At 31.8% G+C, this 20,458-nt stretch overlaps 1 long non-coding RNA gene across 1 annotated transcript; it reads right to left on the bottom strand.

Moving 5' to 3' along the window:
* Window positions 1–2,387: 2,387 nt before the first annotated feature.
* On the bottom strand, window positions 2,388–17,909 carry LOC125361080. Its single transcript, XR_007212875.1, has 3 exons — window positions 17,776–17,909; window positions 13,873–13,876; window positions 2,388–2,399 (listed from the first exon to the last, which is right to left on the bottom strand). It is a non-coding gene; the product is annotated as an uncharacterized LOC125361080 (long non-coding RNA).
* Window positions 17,910–20,458: the final 2,549 nt, after the last annotated feature.

A 20,458-nucleotide genomic window follows, 5' to 3' on the forward strand; every position in this document is an offset into this window, starting at 1 on the left:
GGTTGGATGATATAGGGAATGGAAAAATTATTGATGTTCAAACTGAATATTTTTTATTATTCCCATGTTCCAAATTATGGATTTTCAAAACTATTTCTGCAGTAGTATGGTAGTTACTCTCCTGTTCAGCCACAGAAAATCAGAGGAGGATGGAGTAAGACTAATCATTCTGTGATTTAGGATAAACTCTAGTATGGTATTCAGAGTAGACTGACATTTGTGAACTTATGCTAAATCCATGAAGAAATGTTTCTGGGATGTTCACAGTAAGAATTTTGGGAGGATAGTGTAGGCAAAACACACAGAAGTGTGGAAATCTGCATTAGACTGTACCTTTCTCAAGCTAGTTTACATAAAACTCTCACTAATGAATCAAGTCAGCCAGCAGGGAAGTCTTCTTATCTTGCCTCTAGTCACTTGTTCCTGGTATATAAAGAGGGCAATGGTGGTCCAGGAGTCACATGCTTCTTTGAAAGGCAAGTCCTCTGAATTCATGTTTTCTAGAGACAAAGGCAACCATTGATTTGTGATAGCTCAGTTTTCTTTTGTTAGACAAATAATAGTAAAATTGACATCATATATTTTATATGTCATTGCTGAGTCTTGAAGTCTTCATTTAACATTTTAATATATCAAAATGAAAGTTACTTCCCTTGGGATTGGTCTAAATAAGAATATTTTATTAGTAGTAATTAATATTAACATCTCTTTCTCACTCTATATATTTTTTCTATTTCAAAAAAATTGTGGGACAAATTGTTTATACTTTGCTAACATCTCTGGATATTTTAAATATATGTAATCACACCATAGCATTTTGGAATTTTTAAAGTCTGTCTTATAGCTCAATATGCAATAGTAGAACACTAGAAGCCTCAACATACTCAATATTAGACTATTTAAAATGACAAGAAATTCATTTATTAGGTATTAAGTAGACAATGACGACAAACTAAAAGTGCATGATGATATACTATTGCCCCAAGAGACATAGGGATGGAATTTCCCGTCTAATTCTGTGGTTTATATAATCCCTTTAACTACAAATTCTGGTTCCTAACTGATTCTATTCCTGTGTTTATTTTTGATGTCCATTCATTCGGTTTATAAATGCATAGCCATTGCATAGCTCTTCAGGTATGTGCACATAAAATAAATGAAAACAAATGCTTTCATTAACACAGCTGCTCTATAGTATGTGGTTCAAATAATTCTGTACTTGCTTCCCGCAGACAAGAGACTCTGAAAGGAAGAGGACATCAATACTAAAGCACACAAAAATTCTCTTCTTTCAGTACAAAGAAAATGTAGAACTGATACTTGAAGTAAAAAAATACGTATAGAAAGGATCTGAACAACAGAATAAAATGAGAAATAAAATGAGAATGCAAAATATCATCAGGATAAGGCTGTCATATGAACAATATAAAAGTCCTTCTTATCTCAGTAAAAGCATTCTAAGAGCCTTTCTGTAATATGCTTTGAATACTTCCAGACATTGAAAAATTTAAATATTTCATTACAAGGGAAAATATCATTTTAAATCATGCAAAGAAATATGTTTAACAAAATATCCTTGCAACTGAAATTAAGAAAACATTGAGTTATGTTTATATGTCAGTCTCAAAATGCATGGCACTGTCTCTAAAGCTGTGTCTTTCTGTTTTCTTTCTTTTTTTTAATACCAGGCCCATGGCTTGAACTCAGGCACAGGTGATTTCCTTGAGCTGTTTTATTTATTTATTTATTTTTCTCAAGGCTAGTGCTCTACACTTGAGCTACAGTTCCACTTCTGGCTTTGTCTGTTCTGTGTTTTTGTTTGTTTGTTACTTTTGTTTTGTTTTGTGTTTTTATTTAGAGATAAGAATCTTAAAGACTTACCTTCCCTGGCTAGCTTCAAAGGTTGTTCCTCACATGTCAGCCTACTGAGTAGCTAGGCTTACAGGCATGAGCCATCAATACCTTGCTTTAAAGTTGGCCATTTAAAAAATAACTGTCTAGCCTATATATTTGATGAGTGTATGAAGGACAGAGGTTGGACTGTTAGCTTACTTACAAATCACCATCAGAAATATCATCACTTAGAAATTCTAGACAGAAAATGATAAATACATGTTGGTCTCAAACCAAGATGAGGCTGGGAGATGTCACAAGTAGGGGAGAAACATGATAACACTTGGGAAATGCCTGACTAGATACAACTATGCTTCTCCTTTGTCTATGTAAATCCAGTTGTAAAATCCTATGTACTGTAGGTAACTAGACCTTTCAGAAGAGAATGACAAAAATATTAATTTTTTTGAGTGCATGAAGTCCTGGATAAATGAATTAAACTTTCCTTTGAGCATTATGTATGTGGTCCCATGACAGAGAATCTACATGTTTACATTAAAGTATATCTGGAAAGGATATATTGTCACTATGAGAGAGAGGGATAAAACCAGGATTCTAAGGTTTCATGAGGAAAATGGAGGAATACATCACTACTGTTAACATCAGCATTGAGAAGTACAGTAGGTTTGTCAGTAAACTTTAAATTTCAACAATGTCTGTACTACCTTCAAAATATTGTAATATTTACTGATAATCTATATTGATTTATTTATTAAAAGTAATATATTTTTTGAATTTTACTTAACATTATTGAGTGAAGTCAGGAGTTTCAGTACTATTAACCTACATATGTGTATATATTAACATATATAAAGACTAGCATATAATAAAATATTGTCAACAACAGGACCTTCATAACCATTATATTTTGGAAATCATGCTACAGTTTGGGAAACTGTATCCTCTAAGAATGCCCAGGTTCTACATATCTCCCAAAACATACATACAGCAGTTCATTGCAACAGGCTTTTATTTTGAACATTCTGACCTTTATTCAAGAGGCCACAAAAGTTCATAGTTTGAAAGGTTCTGGTGTACTTCCATCCTATGTGTTTTTGTTTTCCATTCATTAGTGGGAAAAAATTGTACTTTTTAGAATTTGGGGGGTTAATTGACACAATGTACTTAAAGACTTGGGAATGGTTTTTAGCATCCACTAAGCAAAACATAAATTAAATTTATTATGCAGGCATGCACTGCATAATGATGCCTTTGTTAACAATAGAACAAATGCATGATGTAATCACCTAAGGTTCTGTTGCCTGGTGATACTATAACTATCCCCATTAGTGCTGAGCTGTAGAATATTCCTGTGAGTATATTTGCAAGAGCTATCAAAGAAGAATAATTATGTTCAGAAAGCAGTTATAACTTTCACTGAAATTACCTACTCTAATAACTTGATTAGTTTGAAACAGAATAGGGAGTGATTCTGGTACAGAGCAAGTTCACGGCAACTGTGTGGACTAGTAAAAATCTACGTGCATAACTACTCAGAGAAGCTGGAAACCACCCAACAATATAGAGAACAATAGCTGCCATTTTATTACCCTTTTCTTATGTCCCAAATGTATGAATCCTCTCTACAACCATATAAGTTATATAACTTCACAGATGATGAAACAGGATCAGAGGGTTGATGTTAACTCAACCATCAAAGGCACAAGGTAGATACTGGGAATTAGTCATCAGCCTGCAGTATGGTAGTGATTGTGTCTCAACAAAAGGCAAACTTGGTTTGCTAGACAGTTTTGTTCCAGAAATTTTTAAGAGTAAAATTTTAAGTTCTATATTCTATTAGCAAGGAAGGGCAGAGGCAATTTGTGAAGAGCAAAACAGGTTATCAAAAAATAACTGATTTATTTTTCCTCTTGCACATATTTCTAAAGAAATTCTATAGACTTGTCAACGTAATACAAATAGTTAGGCTAAGAGCTTCACTAGTAGATGCAACATAATGGTAAGATTAATCTTGAGTACTTAATGAAATATCATCTTCTCTTTACCTAAGTCTGACAGCCTGAGGACAGGACATATCTGTTCTGCAGGCCATTTAATTAAGAACTAGCATATAAACCAATTTGGGTCACCAAATATAAATGTGCTTGTTTAAATCAAGATGTTTACATACTGAAGTCTTGAAGTTATGGAAAATAGCTTGACATACTTGAAAACAATCCCTAGGTTAAAAATAAGGTACTCTGATATTTTCATTTTCTTATTTATATTATTTTCTTACTTCAGTCTTAATAAGGTTACAGTTTCTTCAGTTTAAAAGATCATTGATGGAAAAAATAATTTTTAAAATAATTTACAAATAAATGCTGCTATTTTTTAGAAACAGTATTTTTGTTTACATTATTCAAATCAGCCATGGTTCTTCAAGTAAAAAGAAGAGAAATGATATGTTTTGAATCTTCCATATAAACATGTGGCAAACAGAGTTCTGTAAGAACAGGAGGAGGATAAAATGAGAAAGTGTTAATTTGTTTGGCATTGAGTTTCTTTTCTTTGGATTCTCTGAGATGCTTAACCCAGACTTTCCAAAGCAATAAAAATTTCCATTCCCATTTTATGTAATTATGTCTGCTTATTTCTTCTCAAGCTATAGCTTTGGAAACATTTGTGAAAAATTAAAACCATCTATATGGGTTGTAGTTTGCCTACAAAAGGAAGTGTGATGCAAACGGGAAGAAAAAAAATGGAAACTCAAGATATATAATACTTATAATTATATTTGAGTAAAGCAATTTGAACACAAAATACATTTCCATTAATTTTAATTTTCATTATCTATGGATTCAAATATAGTCTCTTCATAGTAACATTAGTTTTCACTGATAATATTCTCATATTAATAATTTTACTTTCCAAATATTATTTTAAATTCTTTCAAATCATAATCTCTAAATATTTCTCCATATGTTTCTTTAATTATTTTTTCCAGTCTAGAACCAGGGCTTAAAGTTAGAAATTAGTGCTCTCATTGTGTTTTCTTGCACAGAACTGATAAACTATCATTGCACTATGCCACCAGTCCAGGTTGCTGGTATTTCCAAATTAGAGATACAATCTTGCAGACTAGACTCAGTAATTGGAGGTACAACCTCCATGATCCTTCAGGTCTCAACTTCTTGACTACCTAAGACTAATGGAAAGTATATCACGTATACATACATGTATATATGTATATACATGTTTGTACATGTACAAGCATATATGACTTATCACATGAGCATTGCATTATTAATTTATAATTGATTTACTTTTATAAAAATTCATATTTGGAGTCTTTATCGATATTTTATTAATAAATCTATACATTTATTTTTTAATAAAAATGAAAGTAGAGAGTGGACACATTTTTCTCCAGTACATGGATTACTAACTAATGATGAAAAGTACAGAAAAGTAGAGGAAGATTACCAAATTGATTTTCATTTTGATTTCAGCTCTTTAAAACATATATTTTCCAAATTGCTTAATTTTAAGGCATTCATTTCTCACATTGGAAATAAAATATCTTCCCTTTATTTACAGCATGTAAACATTTTCCCTCTATCTCACATAATTAAGTTATAGGCCCTTTAGTACTAGGAACATATTTTAGTTTTGATGCATCTGATATTCTTTACAAATCTTCTAAAGCTGTACATGTACATAGTATTTATTTAAAAATAAATGAGCAGACTTTTTACCATATGCTTTCCTCAAGCATATGGATGTTTTAGTAGATCATACTTTTTCACTGACTTGTTTGAAATCATTCACATAATTTCTCAGCCATAGATAACACAGGAATCTTGGCTTGGTTTAACATGCAAGTGGAAGAATAATATCCAATCCATTTTCAGTGTTTAAATGGTGAATTTAATGATTACTATTTTTCTCATTAAGAATATGTTCAAGTATATGACAGATAGAACACCATTTGGCTTAATGAGGAATTAAAATGAATGAAATTGGAATTAAACTACCACTCATGAGCATTAATAGTGTGATTAAATGGGTAGTGGAAAATGTTGTTTTTTTTTTTTTTAATTTATTTCTGGTTTCAATCAAGGAGCTTCTGTTTTAGAAAATCTTAAGAAAGGTTAAATCTTTTGGAATTATTTCTAACTAGAGTTTCTAGTTGTGTGAATGTTTTTGCCCTTTTAATAACAAAATGTATACACTGAAACATTCAGTAATCCTCACAGTTGAAGTGTCATATTATAGATTTTTTTAAATTAACAGTTAAGAAAAATACTTCACTAATAGTATAACTTAGCATTTGTTGTATATTTGTTTTATTCCAGGTAATCTCTTTAAATGCTTTCATGTATTACTTATCAAGAATATTTCCAGCCTTATTCTGAAATGGGCTTATTAATGTATTTACAGGACAATGACATTGAGACTGAACTGACTTATACAACGGCAGAGGAAGTGACAGGCAAGATGTTCATGTGACCATTAAGAACCATTGTATTTTAGTGTGCTGAGATTAGGTTATGCTATTTAGGACAGTACATTTTTAACAAAGAAATGCCATCTTTACCGTGGCTGACCTAATTTTGTGAGCCCTCAAAAGAGACCCGAGTTTTATTGAAACCAAAGTCAATGTCAGAGGGATTAAAGACATAAAGAAGATTTTTAAAGAGAAGAAAGTGTTTCTTGGCTGGCTTTGAATATGGAAGAGGTCATGTTCCAAGGACCATAGATTGTCCTCTGCTAACTTAGAGTAACCCAAAGAATTGTCCAGCAAATAGAGACAATTCCAGGCCTACAAAATGAAGAAAATAACTTGTCCGGTATATCATATTGGCTTGTAAGTGAATTTTACTAATACTCTACAATGGTGAAACTAAGTCCATTTGATCAAAGAACCTAGCAGAGAATCTTCTCATGATATACTAAGAGTTTTAATTTACAGAACCCGAGAATATTGATGGATAGGATCTTATGCCCCTTCATGCTATCTTACTCAGTATAGAAAATTAATACCAGGAAACGCTCACAGGTTACTGTAGTAAGTTTGACTATAACAATTTTATCCCTATATTCTACTATAATTAGTCTAGACACTGATTGATGGAAACAAAATTTTGTTTGCTGCTCTTATTTGAGGATGACTCTCATAATTCTATGGGACTCAACATGACTAAATGGACAGAGAATTGGAATCAATCTCAATTAATAGAGAGCTATGTATGAATTCCTTATTTATTCAGAAAGTCACTTCAGGTACAATTAGAAATACCATGTTTAATAAACTATCTTTAAATTTCTTCATAATTTGTACACATTAAACCATAAAAATTGGCAAATTATATGTATGTATGTATCCATCTATCTAATTATCATCTATATATATAATGCACACATGATATTTAGTAAATATTTGTAAAATGAACTCAAATGTTATTGTAGGGAGGAATATATGGAAGATTTTTTCTCTATATCCACAGATCTAAGCTATAAACTTCCTATTGAACAAGATTTCTTATTGAAAAAGATGTAAATGTTTTTAATATTTAATGTACATGATATTTAACGTTTATATATGATATTTAATGTATATGATATTTAATGTTTATATATCATTTTAAAGACAAAAAAGTGTTTATAAGTTTCGTATCTGGTAATGCTCTGGGCTTGTTTCTAAGATGGAGACTGTGATGTTTTACTTTCTGCTGTGCTCTCATGTGAAAAAGAGAAAACAACAAATCTGAGTAAACAAATTTCATCTATAGCTTTTATCTGTATTCATGAGGGCAGGTAAGTACTATTCATGAACTCCAACACTTCAACTGAATTTTTCACAAGGACTATATCCCCCAAAAATGTTGTTCTAGAAAGAAAATTTCAAACCGCAGTAGTTTTTTATGCTTAGTTTGAAACTGCAGAATTTGTTTCATCTGTATTAGTTCTTATGGGGAAAGAAATAGCAGGAATAATTTTTGCATTGTTTGCTTAGTGTTGCTAATTACACATCATAGAATGCACTCAAATACTGGTTCTAAAGTTACTTTATGCTTTATGTGTGTGCTTTCTTTTCTTGAATACATTTCTACACTTTTTTATAACAATTTCAGGATTACTCCTTAGTGTGATTATTATGTAATAAAGAAAATGAGATAAAGAATTAGGAACTGACAAGTGTCACTTGGTTTGCTTGTTTGAAGTTCATGAAAAGTACACAAAGTAGTGCAATATCATGTTGTTTAAGAGACAGTTAGGAATGTAAAGCATAAAATCTATTTCTGGAATTTTCTTTCAAGAAAATCTACTTAATTCCTCTCTTAAATTCCTCTCTTAAATCATCTCCCTTATTAGTTTTACTAAGCAAATAGAAGCATGATGCTGGTGGCTCAAGCCTGTAACTGTAGACACTGAGGAGGCTGAGGTCTGAGAATCTCCATCCAGCATGTGCATAAAAGTTTCTGAGGCTCTTATCTCCAATTAACTATGAAAAAGCTGCATGGGAAGCTGTGGCTCAAGTCATACAGTGTTAGCCTTGAGCAAAGAAGCACAGGGGTGGTGCCAGGCCATGAATTCAACCTCTGCAACCTGAACACACACATAAACATATGTGCAAACAGAATATTAAATAGTAATACAATTACTTAAGCCCAACTCTGGTGACTTATGCCTATGATCCCAGTTATTTAAGAGGCTGAGATCTGAGGATCACGGTTCAAAGCAATCCCTGTCATAAATCCCTGTGAGAATATTATCTCCAATAAAATACTCAAAAGAGCCAGAAGTGGAGCTATCACTTAAATGCTAATAGAGTGCTAGCCTTGAGCCTAAATAAACTCAGAGAGAGTGCCTAGTCATTGAGTTAAAGCCCCAGGACCAGCCCTCCCCCCAAACAAACCCCAAAAAACTATTATAAATCCTCTGATTGGCCTTGTTAAAATTTTGCTTTAATTGCAATAGATTTTCATGTTGTAACTTTAAAACTAAAGATTTGACATTTTTTCATTCTGTTTAATTTGGCATTGTATTCTATTTGAGAAATTAGCAGTAATAAAAATTAATATGAATAAAATCATTTGTTTATTTTTGGAGGAAAACTTTTTGAAAAAAATTATTAACCCAATAATAGTTTTAAGAAACAGTATTTGGTTCCCAAGTTCATATACTCTATGTACAATAAATATGCATGGTCACATATTTATTGTTAACATATTTACAAAAGAGAGACGTAATTATAATGGGTCTGTTCACACAAAATCTATTTTATCATGAATGGCATTACACCATAAGATTCAACATTTTATCATTTATTGATCAAACTACTGTGCTTTGTATTTTTTTATGACAGGAAGAATGATGGCCACTTCCAGCAGTTGCCTATGACAAGTGCATTATCACTGAAAGTCAGGAAAGTCAAACACATTCCTTAACAAGCTTATTACAAACTGAACTTTCTTAAGATGTATCTGTTTAACAGAATTAATCACTATTTCTAAATAGAATATACTATTTCTAAAGATTTTTATACAAAATTATCCACTAGAGATTTCAAAATGTGTTTTGTTAAAGTAAGATTTGCTCATGCACTCTAGGAGATTTATACCCTGTTTTCCTTTTGAAAGGACTTAGTTTTGGGGCTGGGGATTTGGCTTAGGGGTAGAGTGCTTGCCTAGCATGCTTGAAGCCTTGAGTTCGATTTCTCAGTACCACATAAACTAAAAAAGCCAGAAGTGGTGTTGTGGCTTCAAGTGGTAGAGTGCTAGCCTTGAGCAAAAGAAACTCAGGGATAGCAATCAGGCCCTGAGTCCAAGCTCCTGGACTTGGACAAGAAAGAAAGAAAGAAAGAAAGGAAGAAAGAAAGAAAGGAAGAAAGAAAGAAAGAGAGAAAGAAAGAAAGAAAGAGAGAGAGAGAGAAAGAAAGAAAGAGAAAGAAAGAGAAAGAAAGAGAGAGAAAGAAAGAGAGAGAAAGAGAGAGAAAGAAAGAGAGAAAGAAAGAAAGAGAGAGAGAAAGAGAGAGAAAGAGAGAGAAAGAGAGAGAGAAAGAAAGAGAGAGAGAAAGAAAGAGAGAGAAAGAGAGAAAGAGAGAGAAAGAGAGAGAGAAAGAGAGAGAAAGAGAGAGAGAAAGAGAGAGAAAAGAGAGAGAGAAAGAGAAAGAGAGAGAGAAAGAGAGAGAAAGAAAGAGAGAAAAGAGAAAGAAAGAGAGAAAGAGAAAGAGAGAGAAAGGAAGGAAGGAAAGAAGGAAAAAGGAAAGGAAGGAAGGAAGGGGAATGAAGAAAGAAAGAAAAAGCAAGAAAGGAAGGAAGGAAGGAAAGAAGGGGGTCAAGCTTTTTGTTTCTTTTTTTTCAAATTTTTATTATCAAACTGATGTACAGAGAGGTTACAGTTTCATACGTTAGGCATTGGATACATTTCTTGTACTGCTTGTTACCTTGTCCCTCATACAGCCTTTTGTTTCCTACAAACTAAATAGGCTAGGAAAGTCTCAAAATTCTTTTGGATTTTTGGAATTGTTCTTACTGAACAATGGCTGAGAGGAGTGAAATATATAATAGAGATGCAGCCATAGCCATTTCCTTTTATTTTTATTAATATGAAACTTACATATACATATATTATCGGTCCCCTAACACCATTTCAAGCAGGTATTTCTCAGACAAGGGTCCTATGATAAAAATGTGGGCTGTGCTCAAACACAGGGGCCCTCTGCCTAGGATCCCAAGACTAGGATTAAAGGACAGTGTCACTTTTGATTATAATTTTAATAACCTAATTTACATTTATTGTCTAGCAAGTCCAAATTTCTTGCTCTCAAAATAAGGTTCTATTGTGATAGTTTTCTGTCAATTTGCTGAAGATTTGTTGTGATGATTCTGAGCTCTTAAACTTTTGTTTGAGAAAAAATAGATAGTAATAAAAATAAAATGGACATTATAAGCATGGTTATTAATTTAAGTGGCTTGAGGTAAGGCAATGGCTGACAAATGACATATAATACAGAACATTATAGAAGGTACAAGTGCAAAGATATTTGATTATAAACTTGTTCATTTTCTATTTAATTCAGTGAAGTCTTACAAAATAATATTTTATTTAAAAAAATAAAACCATACATATATGAATAAAATGGTATACCACATCTAGGTGCTGGTATCTCACTCCTGTAATCCCAGCTATTCAGGAGGCTGAGATCTGAGGATTCATAAAATAAAAATAAATAAGAGAAGTTAATCTGGATAAAAATGGTAGCATCATATCTATAAGTAAAGTTATATTTAATAATTACAATAAAATATTTATTCACGTAGGTTTAAATGATTAATTGAAGAATTATGGACTGAATGCTTATATCAAAACAGATAACTATTTTTCCTATATTTTTGTATTTGGGTCAAGGAAATAAATGAATGTTAGTTTCACATTATATAATTCCCTGTGTAACATGTACAAACTTTAAAACTTTTGAAGAGTCCACACAAAAATAAGACACATATTTGTTCATCTGAAATCATTTAGAAAAATGCCATATAAACAAAACAGTTGAAAAATCAACAAATTCAACCTGGAAGGGTGTGTGTGTGGAGATGTTAAGGAATGACACACAGATCAAGCAAGAGATATTGTATACATAAAATGCTTTGTTAAAAAGCAAACAAATTCAAAATATAATCTAAAAATGAAGAAAAGTAAGGAAAGTGGTGGGTTGTGAGGGATGGATGAGGATTTATGATGAGAAAAAGATGCATGTTATTGAACAACAGACACTGTATTCATAAAGTTCCTGTGGACAACTACTTAAAGATGTTAAAAAAAAAGAAAAGAAGCATTTTAATATTTGATTGAATAAAATGAGACCTGGGTATTTGTTTTCTTACAAACCATTCACAAATATCATAAAAATTGCCAAGTAAATTTAAAGTAATAGCCAGGTTTCAGAAACATAGTGAATTCTATGGACAATACACCTGATCAAAACAGCAGTTTTGTTGTTGTTGTTTCTGTTCAACACCCCTATAACATTTAGTAATTTAGTGAAATCTTGAAATGCACATAAAATGTTCCCTGGAGTGGTTAGTTTTTAGTCCAGTGAGGTACTGTGGGTTTTCATTAAGTTCTAAAAGAAAGCTGAAAGATATACAGTCCTCTCCCAACATAAATGATTTCCTAAATTTATGCCAAGCTGTTTGTTGCTCAGACAAATCTTTCTTTTCATTTCTGTTTCTGCTCATATTTAACTCACAAAGTTATATGCTACCTGGGGAATAATAGCATTTTCGTTTTACTGTGAAACCTCTTTCAAAGCATATATTAAGAAAGTGAAAGAATGTTACCTACTTTATCAAGTAAAAAGAATTTCATGCAATGATTTTGATTATATCATATCCTGATATCAGCATATTTTCTAGTATTTTTTTTCATTTTATTGCACAACAATGTTAATATAAGCTATTTTTAAAGATTTTAAAATAAAATTATGGTGAATTCCTATACTTTTATCATTATTTCAAGATTAAAGCTTGTCTTCATAAATATTTTTATGTCATCTTTTGGTTGAATTTACATATATTTTTATATGTTCCTCTTTGCTGTTAGTTATCCTCTTAGAACATATGGTAAATCTGATTCTACACATAAAATTATTTTAAAATTAATGGAGAAACAAAAATAGAAAATTTATTAATTATGAGACCTACATTTCATTGCTAGAAATGGCCTGGCTATTGCTGTTCAATTTAATTATTCTGAGAGAAATTTTAGTGCTCACTAACCTCCATTGCATTGAGTGAATTTGTTTCTTTCCCACACAGCTAGAATTGCCTTGTTCCTTAAAGAATTGACATATATTATTGGAATTATTTTATGATTTATAGGCTTATTTGAAGATCCACATTTGAAAGGACCAACGATTCATGACAAGTGTGCAAGAGAGTTCAACAAAATTGAAATTATAGTATGTCCAATCAGTGCATGTAGATTTGGAAACACTTCGTGTTTCTCTAAGTATACATACTCTAAAAATATTATTGAAATGTAGCATTACTCAATAGCTTTATTTTAAAATATCTAACTTTTGTTTTTAGCTAAATATGAATTTATGTCAACTAGAAAACATATGCTTTCCAGGTTCTGTTATTTCTTTTTTTTTTTCAAATTTTTATTATCAAACTGATGTACAGAAAGGTTACAGTTTCATACGTTAGTCACTGGATACATTTCTTGTACAGTTTGTTACCTTGTCCCTCATACCCCCCTCCCTCCTCCCCCTTTCCCTCCCCCCCCCCAACGGAGGTGTTCAGTTCACTTACACCAAACAGTTTTGCAAGTATTGCTTTTGTAGTTGTTTGTCTTTTTTTACCCTGTGTCTGTCAAATTTGGTATTCCCTTTCAATTTCCTATTTCCAATACCAGTATACACGGTTTCCAATATACTCAGATAAGATTACAGAGATAGTGTAGGTACAACCACAGGAAGGTGATACAAGAACATCATCAATAATAGAAGCTTTGAGTTTGTCTTTCATTGAAAACTTGTTTTTCTTTGCTTGAGATTAATAAAAACCTTTCCTATTTCAATTTACTTCATTGTGAAACATGATGAGGCTTAACTAAAACTCTGAAACAGTGCTCCACACAGTATTTGTAATTACTCAAAATATGATTATTTTCTCTTCTTTGTAAGTAAAATGCCTACCATTTTGAACTAAGAGTTATGAAATTCACTTTCCATATACTTTACATTTATTAAAACTCACATGCCTAAGTGAATTGTTTACTTTTAACTTTTGAGTGATAATTTTGCCAGACATGCAATTCAAAATAGGTTGTTTTTCTTTCAACATAGTTAATATTTCCACTCCCTCTTTTCTTACCTGTGTGCTTTCTGAAGAGAAATCCAGTGGAATCCTTTTCCTTGTTTCTCTATCAATAGTGTAGTTCTTCCTCTACTTCTTGATATTCCTCTCATATATCATTTTATAGAATATGAATATGGTTTATTTAGTTGAAAATTACTTGCACATATCTTACCTGATATTCTCTGAGCTTTCCAGATGTGGTATTTTGTGTCTACCCTCAATATAAACTAATTTTTTTTTGCCATTTTTTACTGCAAATATATCTTTCCCTGTTTCTCTCTTCTCCTTCCAGCATACCCACTGAACCTTTGAAAAACTTTGTTACATATTCTCTTCCATCCTTTCTACTCCTCTCCATTTTGCTTACATTTCTGTGTTGAAAGTTGTGAAAAGTTGTCACTGAATAGGCATAGAGAACTGGGAGAGACCAAGGGAAGGGGTGGTAATGTCCAAAAGGCTATTACTCATTACCTGATTTAGGTATCAGTAGCTCCTCTGAACATCACCTTTACAGTATCAATAAAAATCTAAGTTTTAAAAATGTTGCTCTTGAAATATATTTGTGCATGTTGATTCTTTCACTAGGTCTGGTAGTCGAGGAGGCTGTGATATCAGGGACCTTCAGTCTTTTTAATTGTCAGTCTTATGATTGAGTTGCTGACACCCCAATGATTCATAAATTGTATTTGGGACCGTTCTTATCAGTTCTGGTTCTGGCAGAGGGATTCCGCCCTTTTATCTATCTATTTTAAATGAGAGAACTTTTCCCATTAGCCACAATTCTCTTCTGAGTATAAGAAGAGTTTCTGATTTTTCTAATTGTTGAGACTTTTCTTTGTTGTGCGCATATGAGTGACAATTTTCATTTTTTTCCAATGCGACACTGCAAACTGGAACTCTTGAAGATCTTAAACCCCCTTCCTTCAAATTACAAATTCATATCCTCCCTCTATTCATTTGACTAAAGAAGAGAGATTGATTTCTCCAGTCAAATTTCCACAGACTGAAGGCTGGTGCAGTTGGGGTTAAATTCCAAATACACTGCTGCAGATTTAACAACAAACTCTTGTAGATAAAACTAAGAAAATGGCAAATACTATTTTGTATAGTTTAAAGCTTAAAAAAGAAACACAAAATGGATAATTATATTGTCCACTTACATATAATCTGATTTAAGGATCCACTATGGCATTCTAAATATAGTTAGGAAATGAAGTTTAGAAAACAAAAAAGGATCCTATAATTGAAGGTAAAAATTTGGTTATGGATCTCTTCAGTACACTTATTTAGTTCAAAGGGAAAAATGTGCATGTCTTCATAACTCTAAATGTTTTCTTCTTTTGTGCTCTAAGTACTGCTGTGCAAGTATCTGTTATATCTGTCCTATCATCTGTTCTGGCTTTAAATTTGTATTATTCTACCTGCAAAAAGTCATTTCAAAACTAGCTGGAAGCGCTTCATATTTCAGATTGTTAGGAATATTATATCAAATCACCTTATATTTTATCAGCAATCCACTTTCTCATAAATTCAAGAGGACACACAACATGCCCTCACATGATGTTCTGCAATAAAATCTTCTCATTTTTCTGGTTTTTAAATTTATACTAATGTGATATATTTTAATAAAACCATAAGTCTCTATGCTTCTAATGTTTTTCATAAAAGATAATGAGCAGCTACATTTGAGGAATGTTCAGAGCATTTTTTTTGGCAGACTTGATTTTGTTTGGTTTTTCCAATTTCATCCTGCTGTTTAGTGAATGTTTGGAACAATCCAAACTCATAAAGTCCTAAAATGGGAAAAAATAATATGAAAGAAAATGTACAGATACTTAACATAATATGTTTTATAACCCTTAAGGAAATAGTATGAATTGTAACATGTTTCAGCACTAATTACATATTATTTGATAGGCTATAGCTGTTTTCTTTGGAAAAATTGTGTCTATAGCAAACCCTGCTAAAAATATTTGTGACATAACAAATTCCACTATTAAGTATTGAACTATTCAGTATTAAATTATACTGTGAATCACTTCCTGAGTTCATTTTATTTCAATTCACCACATAGTACTATGAGACTGGGGCAACAAAATTGGATTTTCTAGAAATACTTCCCTCTTCTGTTCTCTTAGTCAATGGTCAGCGGTGATAAAATTAACAGAGAGCCACATTCCATGGCTTGATGCCTGTGGTACATAAACTCTCCAGTTATTTTTTCCCTGTTTACTGCTTAACCACTTATTTACATAATCATGTTTTGACTCTGTAGTTTATATTTCTTGTCATTAATGATTGTTTTTTTTACTAAGAGTGTATAGACTACAGGTTACCTCCAAAGCAGCCTTGAAGCATATTAGGATTTATCTGATATATAATTGAATAAACATAATTTGGGATTCATTGCATTTCTTTATACAAAATTGTATACTTACTAATTATCAAGGTACTTAAATCTGAAAAAACATGTTTGAAAGTATCAAGTCATTTTCTCAGCCAAATAATATTGGATTGTTTTTAAATATTCTCTAGTCAAAGTAATAACTGGTATAGTTAATAAGTATCTGTCAATGAGATATGAGATATTAATGGAATTAAATATTTTGATCTTCATTTTTAGATTTCACTATTTATAATTTTGTTCTGAGCTATTATTGTTATTAACATGTTTATATAAAAACATGTTTTTATCCTTTAGTGTGAAAGTATAGTAAAAGAGAGAAATTAGCCTTGAATTTACATTTTAGTTAGTGTATTCATTATTTCAATCATCTTGGTCTGAATCATTATTAGTACTGATGCATTCTTGTGATTAAGAAGTGACTCTGTCTGTAGATGTCAGATAATTACCAAGATGACCTATAATGAGTACATTTCACAACTTTCTGACATAAGATTCTCATTCGCTCAACAGCATAATGACTTCCTCCTAGCTCTTTTATAGTTTCTCTGTGCTCCTGGGGTTTCTTTTCATGATCAGTTGCTATGATAGGTTTCCTCTATCATCTGTTTTTAGACAAAGAAAGGCTGTGGTTCTATACAATAAAAAGTGTGTTTTGTCTAGATGTTTTACAATTCTGGCATATTTCCCCCTTTTTTCTTTAAAGGAGAGTTTGTCCTGCACATCTGTATAAAAATGCTTATAGCTGCAACAGTAAAAGATGATACTGGATACCCTTTATTATTCTGTTAAGTGTTCTGGAGGGAATTAAAGTGTTTTATTTTATGTAAAATATTAAGATTAGAAATACAAGATGTTATTCTGATCCAGTCCCTTAGGAATATAGTATTAAAAAGTAAGGAAAAGTGATAACATCTTGATGGCATTCATTATGAATCTCAATACCCCTAACAACACCAATATACAAAGAGCACTTTGTAGGAAAAAATCGTAATTATTTTGTTAAATCACTTGATAATCAAACAATTTCTAGGGAACAGAAAATTATTGAAATGGACTATAGACTATTTATAAAATATTTAATAGAAAATGAGAAAATATAAATATTTTTTCTTAAAATCTATGAGTATTTAAAAAATCTAAGAACAGTCACTAATAAAGTTTTCTTATGTACTACATGAAGTATAATTTACTCAAATTTATGTTACTAGGTGAAGAAATTCTTTATCAGTCTTTAACTTGCTGGATTTCCCATAGTTTTTAGTTTTGGATCCTAATAATTCCATTGTTAGTATCTAATTATTGTTTTAAAACAAAGCGAATATAAATCAGGATACAGGAAAGCCACCAGCACAACCCATGTTTCATGCAGCACTATTCACCATAGCCAAAGTATGGAATCAGCCCAGAAGCCCCTCAAAGGATGAATGGCTCAAGAAAACCTGGGTATATACACCATGGAATTTTACTCATCCATCAGAAAGATGATATTGTGCCATTTGTAAAGAAGCAGAAACACCTGGAAAAACATTATGTTTGTTAATTAAAAATTATATGAGTGAGTTAAGCCTAGAGAACCAAAGGGAAAACCCTTATATGTAGAAGCTAGGTTTAGCTTGCAAACTCCTAAGTAAAAATGTTGGGTGGTATGCAAGTGTGTACAAATGTTTTAACTGAAATACAGAAGATTCAAGGGATATCTCAAATAGTACATTTCCTTAGAAAGACAAAATTGAAGTTCATCACAATAAAACATCAGGAAACAGATACTTGGACAGGGCAGTGTGGGATGAAGGGGAAAGAAGTAGACAAATGAAGAAAAGAAAAAGGTCAGAATGCATTCAAATATCCAATGCATGTTCTACAAAATCAAGAAGGGTAAAGAGGGTAGAAGAGGATTAGGTGAGAATGTTGAAAGGAGTAATGTTGAAATATTTTATTCTTAAACTGCTTTGTTAAATAACAACTCTTTGTACAACTACTTAAAGGTAATAATGAAATTTTAAAAGAATATATGTACGAGAAGCAGAAAAAAAGTGAATGAACTTGTTGATAGCCCTAATAATTGTTGTCAGAATTTTGAATAGAAGACGAATGCTTTTACATGTTATACATAACTGAGGTTGCAATTGATCTTAAAAATATTTTCCAGGGCAAACTTTTATGAAATGTATAATCCTCATTGATCTCTAGTCTGACCTGACAACTAAGTTAAGAAATGTATTGACAAAAAGCTTTTGTTCTTATACCATCTGTCTTGGGTTAAGGAGGCTTAAAGAATTTAAAAATTAAAAAACAGGATTACTCAGATGATATAGTGTTTATAGTTTCAATTCTAAAATGAAAAGCCAATGGAATTTTCCCTTCTTATAAAACTACTAGTGTGGTGAAGTGTACCTTTGATTGAAGCTATGCATGTTTTATGGGTAAGGAGATTGTAATATGAGGCCAACCTTATACAAAAATGTAAGATCCTACTTGAAAAATAACTAAAACAAAAGAGGCCTAGCGGTATGACTCAAGTGGTAGAGCATCTACCTATAAGTTACTTATACATTTAAAGATAGAACTTAAGGTTTTAATGGCTTGCTCTCAACTATGCTTTCATGTAACAATACACATAATACAAACATATACACACATAAACAAGAAATTCCTCTCTCTCATCTCTCTCATTCTCTTTCTCTTGCTCTCCTGGTTAAGTTTAAATGATATTCCCTGTTAGGAGACAAATTCAATATACACATGTATAAAATTCTCTCTATTAAATTCCAAGTAACATAGCATGTGACAATAATAGCATAAAATTAGAATGGAGAAATATGTATTTTTGTATTGCTTTGATTTTTTTAAAGGTAGTATCTTAGCTCTTGTTGCTTAAATAAATTGCTTTTATTGCTACCCTACTGTATGTTGTTGATTTGTTTGGTCTCACCCTCAGTTAACTTTTTTCCTAAGGAAACAGAAAAGTTATATGCCAAGGCATTAAAATATACTGTTATTTGATTTTAATGCATGCTTCTAATTGTGAAACAAACTTAAAAAACCATCTTTGATAACATAAGATTCACTGCACTCCTGATAAGCATTCTTTTATGCAACAAGGTAAGGCAGAAACATGAAGAAAGTCTGTATGCACTCTACCTTCCTAGAGGGGTTCTGGCAGTACAAAAACCTGCTTTATTCATCTTGCATTTTTTCCAGTCATCCTGAGAAAAAAGAAAGCAACAATTGCTTGCTTTCCATCTAAGTATTTGCACTTTAATAAGGTCATTATTGTTTTCTATGGGAAACTGTAAAATCTGGGGGGGAAATCTTCAAAATTTCACAAGTGGGTAGTTCCATTCCCTCTCATCAAGAGTTCTCTAGTCTCTCAGGACCTATTCTAATTTCACTAGGCTTAGCACAATTTCAGGATATGGCCCAGCAATGAGAAAAGGTAAAACATAGTTCTTCCATGCTAGACTAATCGTTCATAGTCTTGTACTCATTTTTTAATTTAGTCTGGTTGTTCATTTTTAATAATCTGGTTGCTCATTAAAAAAAGAGAAGTTATGAGGAGCTTGCTTTTCAGTATGGTAAAGGGTGAGCTATACGTAAGTAAGTAGTTATGCAGTCATCTTGGGTGGTCAAGAATATTGTAGCTTTGGAAAATTTCCTTTCAGTCCTCTTGGTTTTCAAAACAACTGTGTTGTATCAATGTTACTCTTCATTAGGCTTTCTAGAACAGAAATATTTCACAAATAAATACAAAGTTTTGTATGTAAGTGATATACAGTTTTCCTGCCAGTATAAAGACTTAGATAGTCATTAGATAATTTTATCTTTCCCCCAAAAGAAAAGGCAGTATGATCTCTTCTGCAGTTGTTATATTATACCAATATTAGGTAAATTTTTAATTTTTTTAAAAAAACAATCCTCCTTCATGACAGACTTCTTTTTTATTTTGTCATACTTGTTAGTTCTTTAAAACTATTAAGTGGTTATACAAAGAAGTTTAAATTTCATAAGTCAGGCTGAGTCTTATATCTCCTGATTACCCTGTCCTCAAGTTATAGGGCTCAATTCTTAAGGTCCATTGAGTACAATGACTATATTTGCTAATCCTCTCCCCTCCACATCCATGTGCTCTCTGTACTCTTCCCCATCAAAAATGTTTATACTTCATAGTATACCTTTTGTAAGCAATGTCTTAGTTCAAAGGCCTTGCATCTCTGGATTTCCAATGGAATATTCTTAAACCTTGTTTACACAGAAAAACCCATGGGTTTTACAAAGGATTACAAGTCTACTTCTCTCTTGCCAAGTCAGTATCTATGAAGTCAAGGTATAGACACCCATCACA

The sequence above is a fragment of the Perognathus longimembris genome, chromosome 12 (genome assembly GCF_023159225.1).
Source record: "Perognathus longimembris pacificus isolate PPM17 chromosome 12, ASM2315922v1, whole genome shotgun sequence".
NCBI classification, from domain to species: domain Eukaryota; kingdom Metazoa; phylum Chordata; class Mammalia; order Rodentia; family Heteromyidae; genus Perognathus; species Perognathus longimembris.